A 12,389-nucleotide genomic window follows, 5' to 3' on the forward strand; every position below is an offset into this window, starting at 1 on the left:
CACTTGTAAATGCTTATATAGGATAGAAACTTTTACCATGAGAATAAGCAAAAGTTACTGGTTTAAAGATTAGTTTCATGCTTATGAATGAGAATGCATCTGCTGTTCTGCTTTTAAGAAGCTCACATCAGTATGAAACACTATACAACTTTGTTTTCAAGGGAGCAATATTGTGCCTACAAAGTAAAGGTTGATATAAGACTGGTACAGAGCCAGATGCAACAACCTGAAAGTCTCCTCAGCAACTGTCCAAGGCTCAGTAGCTTTTAGCACTAGTTTCACCAACCTGGGCAGAATAGCAATGAAGCTACAAAGATTATGCCAAGATAACTTTTATCACTCAACCAAGTCATATTTGGCAAATAAACCCCATGAATTATAACACAGTAAGTATGAGATGCTGACTTTGGCCCACAGAGCTGAATGCAAGGAAGATTAAATGAAGATAATGAAGATAATGAAGATAAACTACCTTCAATGACTTATAGTAAGGTAGTAATAGTCATGGAGATACCAGACAAAGTAAAAATGTACTCTGAATATGAACCACACTGAAAATGTTTTGTTTACTATGCTAAAGCTTAATGAAATCTTCTATGGCAACCTTGAAAAACCATCTAAGATTAGATACATTGTAGAAAAGAGCAGTCATGTTTGCAGAAAGACTTGAATCCCCCATTAATTCAACCCTTTCTGAAGTCCCAAATAAACTGGTAGCAGCCATCCAAGCAGCTATAAACTTAAACGGTCCACCAATATCTTCTCATAGCTGAAACTACTGTGAGCATTTAATTCAAATACCAGAGGTGGACACAAGAGTCAGTGATGAAGGCAAGAGCCTCCAAGATCATGTTGAAACAAGGACAAAACCCCCACACTGGGGCACCAAGATCTCAGAGCATACTCCTGTTATATCACCAGGTGGTACAGACCTCAGCAACAAGCTGGCTCCCTTAATACAGACATTTGTTTCATAGACTTGATGGGAAATAGCATTTACACATCTAGAGGAACCAAATATAGGGGCTTATAATCCTTTGGTTGAGATTAACATACAGGTTGATTCAAAAATAACACATTGGTCAGAGCCAGCAATTCCTTTGAACACATAAGAAATATCAAATCTTTGCAAAGTCACAAGACCATGTCAAGAATTAATGGACAGAGTTAGTGTGAAAATATAAACACCTTTATAAAAGGTACAAAAATGCTGAAAAATTGAGTGTTGAAGGAACAACATAATTCTGCAATGTCAGATTCATTTAATCTTAACGTATGAGGGGAAAAGATTATATACTGCTTCTACATACAATGAAAAATTGCAGAATAATAAAAGGCCACAATTGCATTTTCTTATGGCAATCATCTTTTAGAGTAGCCACTCGACTCCATTAAGAAAATTTCTATGAATTCCTAGGCCTCATAGTCTAACCTGTTTTCTACAATCAGGTAAGCAAGTTCTCATGCATATTGCAGATACATACACACACAAACAGTTAGTGAAGTACTCCAAGTAAATCAGAAATGACCTTGCTGTCATTTTAAAAATAGTGGCAAGTACAATGCACATTTACATTTCTGGCCTTGGCTATCAAGATTATCCTTGTAATTCATTCCTCCTCTGTCAGGAATGATCTCCTGATATCTTTTCTTAAAAGTAGGCTTTTCTTATGCTAGTCATTCTGTAAAGTCAAAGTGATAGTGATGCATTTAGACTTTTATTGTTTAGAATACTTCTAAATTCATGCATTTGTTTCATGTTAGCAGCAGACATCTACTAAGTCAGCACCAAGTCAACTATGTCTAGAGCTGAAGACAACCAGAACAAACAAGGAAACAAAAAGGAGAAACAGTTAAATCAGAACAGACACATTAATATTTATGAGAAAAAACAATCTGCCAAAAGGTGATAATTTCCTTTGATTTAATTTGAGGGTGGGGAGAAAAACAGAAGTGTAATGGACATATGAGATTTTGAATACTTGAAAAACCTCTAAGCATGGTTTCTCATGAGTGATTTTAAAAATCACAGTGGTTTTGTTTGGAAAGGTTTACTATTGGGCAAATACAAAACAAAGATAAATATTAATCTATCACCAGATGAATGAGAAGTGATATTTCCAGATAAGGAAATCACTGGAAGCAAATGTCCTAAGGTCTAAAGAAACTCACAAGCACAATGAAGACATTCACATTTAATAAATAAATATTATTTTTAGTGAATGCATAATTGTTACAAGAAACAGACTAATCTTTCAGGTGGTGAACTTAGGGAGACTAACATCCTGAACAAGTTTTTTTCAGACAGTGAAGTCTACTGTGCAGAAATGACTCATCATGCTTACAAAATAATACCATAAATTGAAACTTAATATTATTTCCATTTAATGCTTGCCAGGAATAGAGGAAAAAGAGGAAAAAAATATGTTATGTTATACATCTCATAACATAATTCACTAAACAATTCATGGTCAGAATTGTCTGAAGCCTATGAAAAGAGCTGTACTTGTGGACCAAAAAAGAAGATTTAATCTCCAATTAGAGATTTTGGTCTACTGGAGTTGACACATGTATGGCAATAAAGACCTTTTAAAGACTCTATTACATTCAAAGCAACACGAGCTTAAGCCATTGTCTCTACTTTAAAATAGTAATGTGGTAAAATTGCATATTGCTCATTTCTCCGTTTCCTTGGAGACTGGACAAGCTACAGAAAAAATTACCAGAATAAGTCTGCAAGCGTACTCTCCCCCTCCAAAAAAGCAAGGTAAGCATCCATCCTCCTCTCTTTTTCTCTCCCCCTTTTTTCTTTCTCCAGTTCAGTCTTTTTTGCCAGGATTGAAAATGTGTGTTGCATTCTGGGGAAGATGTTTAAACTTTTCTAAGTGAAAGAAAACCAGAAAAACTAAGTCTTTTAGGCATGCATTATTTTTTGGCATTTTTATACTCAACTGTCAAAAAAAGCTGGAGCAGACACTTAAACATTTCACTGCTTCTCCCAACATAGCTTCTGAACTTGAACTATCCATTCTGTGAAGGGCAATATTATCTGAGAGATTTCAGGACAAGCTAATATGAATTGAGACTTTGCCGAAGTCACCATGGCCATTATCACTGGTCAAAGATTTAGCCACTAAACTCAAGAAACCTTGGAAAAGGCTCAGAACTGGAGCTGGGACTAAATGTATGAAGGAGAAGAGAAAATCCAGATCCCTTGCCCATGCTTTTATTTGTGCTTCAGATCTATGACAAATACAAAGCAGTAGAAGCTGATCTGACAGAAAAAATGTTGCAGTGTGAAACTTAGGTTATCAAATTTCTGTAATATGGTTTGGTCCGCTCTACCCCCTGTTCAAACCCCTTGGTCTTTCCCTGGTGGTGGGTTTTGTCAATCACCCTGTAATCCTGCCCAGAAGCCTGGAAAATTCTGGTGGAGCTGCACTGTGATTTGGCAAGGTCTCCATTACTCCTCCCTGTTTTGTGGATAAGATGTCCTGCTAATTGTCTTCTTGTTCCGGTCACTCCCATCCCACCTGGCATTGGTTCTAGATCACCCCCTGCCCCTTTCCACACCCCCTGTACTTAAGCTGATACCCAAAGCCCAGAAGTCACTTTTACGTGGCTCTCTAGGAGCAATAAACCTCAGCTCCAACCCATGTGAGACTCCTCCTTTCTTCCACAGATTGCCACGCTTCTGCTGAGGTTCAGACCCACTGAACCAAAGGATACAAAGCTGTACCCTGTATGTGGACCAGGTGAGTGAGCAAGCCACTAAACAGCTACAGGACATTTACCGTGATTTTGCCCCTTAATAAAAATAAAAAGAAGATAAGTTTATTAGGAAAGTGACATTTTATGCAGCCTCTTTTTTCTCAGACTCAAGAGGATGCATTCAGATATAGCCTCTTGTGTTCTTCAAATATAATTAATCTACTCTACTTAAATAAGGATATAAATTTATATTAATGATCTATTAATATAACTCTCAAATGAAGTTATTATGCAGTAATTTTCTGAATAAGCACTATTATGTAAAAAGACATGAAATATCCAAGAGATTTACATTTAAAAAAAACTACTCCTAAACTTGCTTTAGGATGTTGAAGTAAATTAAAATCAACAGTTGTTTCTAACCATTTATTTTTTTACTATGGAAGTTATTGTCAAAGTACCTTGAAATGGATCCAGCAGGAAAGCGAAAAGATGTTTATATTTACATGTTCATGTGTATGTAAAATTTGATTATATGTCAACTACAGAGTGAAGTTTCTTTAGATATACTAAACTAAATAAATAAAACCAACACCCAAAAGTGTAAAATTATGCAAAAGCAAAGAAAAGTCAGCTGCAGAATATACCTCAATAGCAGAAGGCACTTATACAAATTATTTAAAAACCTAGAGTGGGCAGCTAAAAAACGAACTCCAAATCATACCAAACCAAGCAAGAAACAAAAAAAAAAAAACCCAAAAGAACTTATATGAAAGATCAATGTGGAAAAAGAGGAAAAGTCACTGGAACAACACAAGCAGAGCAGTTGACTTAAATTTAGTCCATTTCATTCCAGTAGATTGCTAGAAAAAAAACCCCAAAACAAATCCAACCAAACCAAACGAAACACAGGAAGAGTGGGCAAGTGAGGGCAAGTAGGGAAAAGCTTTTGTGATTTTTTGTTCAAAGTGTGTTTTGTGGAATAATTTTAGGGCAAAACATTAAAACTTGCTTTCCTTAAAAGCTTTTCAGACCTGGTCATAGCTTGGAATATTTGCAAGGAAGAATTACTGAATTGCTATTTTAATTTTCTCATTGTTCAGGAGTTACACCAATTCTGCCCTAGAGGTGCTATATTTGACACAAGACAAGAAAAACTGCCTTTTGCAAACCCATGCTGAGGTTCCAAAGAGCAATGTTCATCAGAATGAAGTATATTCCTATCAGTACCACTCCTAAGGTCCTTTATCAAATGAAAAAGCCTCTGCCAGTTACCTTCCCCTGCTACCAGCCCTACAAGAGAACAAGGGTCCAGCTTAGTGCTGCATTTCCATGAATGTTTTTCTTCATAAATGTGCAAAAACACCAAACACCATGTCTCTCTCTCCAAGGCATCTCAACTAGACGACCTTCTAGAGATAATTAGCCAAGGCAATGCTGTCTTACCAAAAAAAAAAAAAATCAAAAAAATAAAACAAACAAAAAAAAGGCAACACAAATATTACATAATTAAGCATTTTATTCTTTTCATTTCTTGTCCTAAAAAGTCATCAGTTCACCATATAGGAATAAAGATTAAAAAATTATTGCCTATATTCCAGCTGGTCTAAACTTAATGATGATCAGTTTTATGACCTATGCCTAAAAAAATGAGATGCTCGAAGAGGAATTTTAGAGAATCAAAGCATTATTAAGCTTGAAATAGACCTCCAAGATCATGGAGTCCAATCTTTGATTTATGTCCACCTTGTGAGCCAGGCCAGAGCACTGAGTTCAAGGTCCAGTCATTTCTTGGACACCTACAGGGTTGGTGGCTCCATCACCTCCCTGAGTACCCCATTTCATTTACCTAAATGTTTATCCTCATCCTGTAGAATCTATTTTAGGGGTTAAAATAGGGTGTTTTTTTTAAAAAGCAAGCAAAAAGCCCCTAACCCCATTAACAAATAGGAAGTATTTGAGTATGTTAAGTTGAACAATGACAGCAGGTAGGTTTTTGTTGGGTTTTTTTGTTTGATTGTTTCCTTTACCTCCGTATAGCACTTTTTCAAGCTTCCATTTTATTAGGAACATCAATATAATATGCACTCATTCTGACAGCATAGGAGGGAGATAAACAGTCATTAAAAAAGGCTCACAAAACTGCAGGAACCTCTTTTTTCTTATAGCCAGAAAAAAGAAAACATGACAAATCCTAAAGTAATTCATGCCACATTTAATTCGGCAGATTCTGTTAAAAAAAAAAAAAAAAAAGAAACTAGAAAACAAAAACAACTAAAAACACTAAAAAAGAAACCCAATCAAAAAATAAATTAAAAATAAAAGGAAAACTCCTCTTGATTTTGCATCTATTATCTCTCTGAGTCAAGTAAAGAGATACATTTCCTCAGTTAAGTGAATTTATGTTTAAAGTTCATAATGAGTATTTTAACTGATTAACAAATTATCCTTTTGCTCACAAAATAATGGTCCTCACTTAAAAAAGTTCTGAATATTCCTTAAGACTAGCTTAGCAAGAAAAAATCTGGGGAAAAAATCTCTCTCAATGAAACTACTTTTCAACACTAACAAAGACAAGAGACTGCTTCTTATTTCAAAATACAGTAGCTCATGCCTTTTCTTCTGTAGATCTGCATGTTGAGGCTGTCAAGTTTCATTCACTGTCTTGCAAGTTCACATATTCAGTCAAATGAATTTTCTATCTGTTTCACTCTAAGGACTGCACAGAGTTCTTTTTCTTTTCTAATGTCCTTCTCCAGCTGTGAAGCTATTACCAACTCAAAAGGGATAGATTTCCATTACAGTGATTTGAAGTCATGTTCCAGAAGCCCCATTATGTCTAAGTTCTAAATAAAAGGTTTTAAGTGGTATCTTTGCTTTCCATTTACAGGGAACCTAAATTCTATATAGCAACATGGAAAAAAATTCTTGTTATCACACACACACACACACCCAAAACCCCTCAAACAAACAACAACAAAGCCAAACCCTCAAATCAAGACCTATATTATATAATGCTCCTGCTTCTTGTTCATTTACCCACCATTCAGATTAGCAAATGGGTACTAAATTTCTCACTTTGAATTGCTAGGAAGGCTCTCCAAGTCTCAAGATTACAATTTTGCACAACCAATGATTTGATTTAGCTCTCAGCTCCTCCTGAAGCCATCTCCAATTCAAACACGAAGCACAGTCACAACTTTCATAATCATCACAAATCAACTTCACTCACAACTGAGCTTCTAAAACAGGAAGACAGTTTCTTTACAACAGTATAGCATAAAAAGCTCTTTAGTCCCTCTGTTCCACCCATTTCAGGAACAATCATATAGCTACAACTTCTATTCTGTCTCTCTATTTGGCTGGAAACCTCTCCTATCTGATAATTATCCCAGGACGCTACTAAAATACCCCAGTCAGTAGAATAGAAAACTCTGCTTTAAGGCTTAAGCTATGATATATTTCAACTTTGGGTGTCTTTTTTTCTAATTGAAGGGGAAAAAAGGCCACAAACCCAGTGAGCCTTTCAATCAAATTTAAGAGACACTGAACCACACCCACACGAGGATGGGTATTAGAAATACAGATAATAGAAAAGCAACACCTGGATTAAAGACTAATACCAAGAGAAACTTTTCATATGATCCTAGGGAAACACTGTTTTGTTTTTCCTACTTCCAGCACGGTTTACTTTTCCCAGATTAATAATCTTCTTGCTATACATTTTCAATCAGTTTAGGCACAATTGCTAAGTGAGCACAGAATCAGTGAAGTCAATGATGCAGATCTTGAATTTGATACAGATCACCACCAGCTGCATCAATTCTTGGCCTACATATTTTCTCTTTAGACCCATTCTCCCAGATGCAAGAGTTTGCAATTACTACATGTTGGTTGTAACTCTGGTTGTTTGGTTTTTTATTACTGTTAGAATAAAATATACCCAGGAAAGGAAAAAAATTTCTTCTATTGCGATTCTCCCACAAAGTAACTTCAAGCTTTTTTGACTTACAGAATTGTGTATCAGAAGAGATAGGAAGAAATATAAAAAAGTTCTTTACTGAAATGGCTTATAGCCTGATTGTATTTTATCTGATATTGGTGATGTTTCCTTCTTTATAATTTTCCTCATTTCAAAAGGAAAGTGACCAAGAAAACTTGACTAGAATAGCTTAGACACTAGTAGGTCTCTTTCTCAAGGCCAAGATAGAAACTTCTATACCTGTCCTACCCTCCCGCATTTATTTAATTTTATTTAAGCTCACAGCTTAGAGCAACATTTTTTAAACTGTAAAGAAAGGAGACAGAATGAGGAAGTTGTATGCTTGAATATGACAAGGCTGATAAAAACACCAAAGTCCTGTGTCTCTGGTTTTACCACAAGGATTTCTTGCCATTTGAGCCATGAGCAGCACACCTCTCATTAAGAATCACCAATTTAATAAGTTTAAAATTAAACTCCTGGCCAAAAGATATATAAAAAATGTGCAGTGTATTTCTTTCCAAATTAAGCACACATCAAAACCATTCTCTTCATCAACTCCTAGCTATACCAAAGGTGTGAAGTCAAGGCAGAAGAATCTTATTACTACATTTTTCTTTCCCACTCTAACTCAAAATACTCCCTGTTCAACTTCCTGCTGCCTTTCCTTTCTCTTCTTTCAGCCAAGAGTCACTGAAAATTCAATGCTAGCAAGAAGCATTCAAATTCACAATTTTATCACAGCTCACACAGAGTGGGAAAAAAAAAAACTCTCACTTCTAAATATACTGTATAAAGACACTAACAAAGTCAAGATGAGTCCACCTCAGTTTCACATTTGGGCTGTTATCTCTACAACTGTTGGGCTAGAAGGATCTGTTTTCCTCAGCAAAACTGAAACTCTGGAGATACAAATTTGTCACACACTTTTGCAGGTCATAGGTCCCTTGTTGAAGGTAAAGCCACCATGCCCTTTCACACCTGCTGCAAAAACATATATTCAGCTTTTTCTTGGCAAAACTCACAAACTGTTAAATCAACACATGCAGCAGACCATATTTATTTATAGGTTTTTTGCAATTCATCCCCTTGATAGGAGCTATTCACTGATGGAAGCATCAGTGTCTAGAGTTAAGTAGAGTGTGAGTTTGCAACCACCCACCACAAATCCTTGCTTAGTAACCAAAATGCTTCTTTGTGCCACTAATTTCCTTTATTTCTCTTACTCTCCTTCTAACGAACCTTTTGCAGCTGCATTTGGCTACCGCCTAGCAAGATGCAGAGCCAAAAGTATGGGCCACACACCTCTGCCTCTCTCCTGCAGAGGATAAAGCAGAGCAAGGTTCCTGTCCTACATCCTGAGCACCTCAGCCCCTCACCCAGGTAGCCTCTCCTAGCATTGGAGAGGCACAAAGAACATGTACAAGAAGGGTTTTATGTTCTTAAATACTCGTATAACCATGAGATTCAAGTTTGAAATATTTAAACCATGAGATTCAAGTTTGAAATATTTAAAGACTTACATGACTTGGGTCCTAATTCCCTCTACCAGAGCAGGATGCAACAAAAGTTCCACCTTCAAAGTTAAAAGAATTTTCTCAAAAATACAAATATCATGGTTTTACCTTTCATTCTCTTCCAGACTGAGGATCCTGACTTGCTCATGAGGAATCAAAGCAGCATGCACAGCAACACAAAAAACAATCAGCAACAATCCTGGCCGCAAGCTCCAAATACCTAAGCTCCTTCTAGTCTCCAGTCATCTGGCTGCAGCATAGCACAGCCCTATCAGATCAAGGACATATTCTTTCTCTTTTTAAGCTCTCACTTAAGTGAGGGCTGTGTCTCTCCAGGTGTGCCTGGTTGCAATTGCTGTGATAGCAGGAGCAGGAGCAGCAGGAGCAAAAGACACCTGAGCACAGTAGCTCCAGGAAGTCCTCTGCTTCCACAGGGTCACACCTCTTTCTGCCTTGGACATCATTAGTCTAAAATTGTCTGAAAGACAAATAAATCAAAAGAGAAAGTGTTGAGCACTTAATGAAATGGGAGAAACATGAAAATCCATCCACTAAGAATTAGTGTGTGTGTGTGGCCATAAAATAGAAAGGTAAAAAAACTGCTTTGTATTTATTTCTTTACACCTTCTGTGTGGCTATTCAGCTAAAACCATTATCTGGTTTCTTAGAGATTAAGCTCTCCTTGGCGCTGGCTGCTATTGCAACCACAGCAATGTTCAGAAAGAAAACAAGAAATTGAAGTTCCATTTTCTGGTTTTCCAGGTCTTTTGCAAACAAATTCTAGGATTAAGCTATGACTTTTCTTTTTTCCTGTATCTCCTACTCAGAAAGGAACAAAATATCCATGCTTGTCTCATGCTCCTTTTGGAATACAGGCATGTATTATCTTACAACGAGCAGGTAAAAATAGAATGAAGGATGTCTTTTTGTCTGCTCTGAATTAACTCATTTGCTTCCACTTTGATTCAGTTCTTGTAATTTTTAATGCAACTACACAGTGTTGCACTGTATTTAATTGAATTATTTGCTGCTGGTATTAAGTATTTGTGTCTTTGTGGGAAGGCTAAAGTAAGGAGGATTTCCTTTGCCTCACAGCTAAATGCGGACAACATTTCAACTTGCTTATGATATCTCAATTAAAAAAGAAATCAAACATCTAGCTGGCACCAAAAAAATTTTCCAGACACCTGAAGACTGATCCAGTGCTATTAACTCTTTGTATTCCAGTCATAGTTGAATTTATAATGCTTATGAAATACTTCTGTTTTTTCCAAAGAGCTCATAAAGAAAAGGGGACAAGGGAAACACTCTCTATATCAGAAGAAAACCCCTTCAAAGTCAAACTCTAGATCTTGTCACATTTTTGTGAAGTAGAGTGACATGACACTCTATTTCCAGAAAATTTCTTGCATATACTGTATCTAGAATATATCTGGCATGTGGCGTGCTGCCCAGACAACAGCATGAATTAATAATTGAAGTGTATGATGGACAAGAAAAGTAGCCTGTGCTTTGCTTCATGCTGTCAGAAAACATCTATTGTACCCTTATTATATACTGAAAATCAAGCTTCAATTACTTGTTCAATTACTTACGATATCAGAATGATATTTTTTAAAGCATGTTTAAATGTTCTGAGATTAAAAAAAAAAAAAAAAAGCCTGAAAATCTTTTATAATCCCTACAGCAATCCAGTTTTTCAATGACAGGTCAGAACCTGGGATTCATTCTATTTTCAAGTATCACAGACAGAGAAGGAACTGAAACATACATACTCTGAAGAATAACCTGATTTTGACCATGAAACATCAAGACTATTGATGTTTTCCTGTTTGAACCCTTTCAGTTTGAAAGAAATCTAGATTTGGAAATATGATTAGCAAAATGCACATATGATTAAAATGTGAAAATCAAGTAATTTGGGATACAGGATTTTCCTTACATGCACCTTTTGATTAGGAGCAAGCACTGACATGGAATTTATTATTAAAACAGTGACAGATGTAGGTCAGAAATGCAGAGGGGGCATATCTATCTTAGATGACATAGGGATTCACTACATATCAATTAGAAGGAATTATTAAAATTGTCCCTTAGTGTACCACACTGCTTTAGGGCTTTCAGAAAAACTTGCTGGTGCTTGGGGCAGCTTGGAGGCACTTTGAAACTCAGAAGATTCCTTGAAAAATGGCTGTTCTGTAAATGGCACTAAAATAATACTAAAAACAGTGTCGTGTCTAGCAGAATGTAATGAAGATAGACATTTATTAGCTTTTCTTTATGCATTTTTTGAGCAAAGTAAGAATTAGTTCCCCAATGTTCTAAATAACAAAAGAGTAACTAGCATAAAAGCATATTTTCAATTAATGGAAAAGCTTACATCTACACTCTCAAATTCCAAGAACTGTTCTTTATGGATAAAATGAAAAGCCTCAACACTTTTGTTCAATTGGCCTGATTTACATGAGTCTGTTAAGTGTAAGAAGAAAGATACAGGCAGCTACAGACAAGTCAGAATGCCTCACTACCTGGGAAGGTGATGGGTCAACCGATACTTCTAGAAAGCATTTCCAACACAGGTAGTGCAAGAAGGTGATTGGAAGCAGTCAGTGTGAGTTTATAAGTAAATGTATTTACTTAGGGGTATGGCAGAGGAAGTTTTCCCTGTTTGTAGTTACTCTGGATTTTAAAAAAAGATGATCCATATAGAAGTTATTTCTGTGAAAGAAGTTAGTGTTTAGACACTGCCCTTTAGCTCCACTCTTATGACACTGGAATGCTGAATATAAGAAGGACACAGACCTGTTGCAATCCAGAGGAGGCGACAAAGATGATCAGAGGACCGGAGCACCTCTGCTACTAAAACAGGCACTGGAGAAGACAAGGCACTGGGGAAACAGGCTCTTTCCTGTTCCTTCCAGTACAGGAAAGAGCCTACAGAAGAACCTACAAAAGATCTACACAGACTTTCTACTGGGGTATGCAGTGATTGGACAAGTGGGAATGGCTTCAAACTGAATGAGGCGCTACCCTGAAGGAGGGGAGATATTTTTTAGGTACAAAGAAGAGATTTTTCACTGTGAGAGTCATAAGGAACAGGTTGCCCGGAGAGGTGCTAGGTGCCGTTTCCCTGTAAACATTCAAAGTCAGGTTAAATGGAGCTATGAGCAACCTGATTT

The 12,389-nt window shown here is 36.5% G+C and overlaps 1 protein-coding gene across 2 annotated transcripts in view; it reads right to left on the reverse strand.

Annotated features, from left to right (window-relative positions):
* The window catches only part of LOC136363380 (contactin-associated protein-like 2), a 226,320-nt gene extending 217,041 nt beyond the window's left edge, over positions 1–9,279 (reverse strand). For both annotated transcript variants that reach the window (XR_010743983.1, XM_066322578.1), the window contains exon 1: positions 9,217–9,279. The gene's annotated coding sequence lies outside the window, so the exon portion shown is untranslated. The remainder of the gene's footprint in view (positions 1–9,216) is intronic.
* Between the last annotated feature and the right edge of the window lie 3,110 nt (positions 9,280–12,389).

The sequence above is a fragment of the Sylvia atricapilla genome, chromosome 1 (assembly GCF_009819655.1).
Source record: "Sylvia atricapilla isolate bSylAtr1 chromosome 1, bSylAtr1.pri, whole genome shotgun sequence".
In the NCBI taxonomy this organism is placed as follows: Eukaryota; Metazoa; Chordata; class Aves; order Passeriformes; family Sylviidae; genus Sylvia; species Sylvia atricapilla.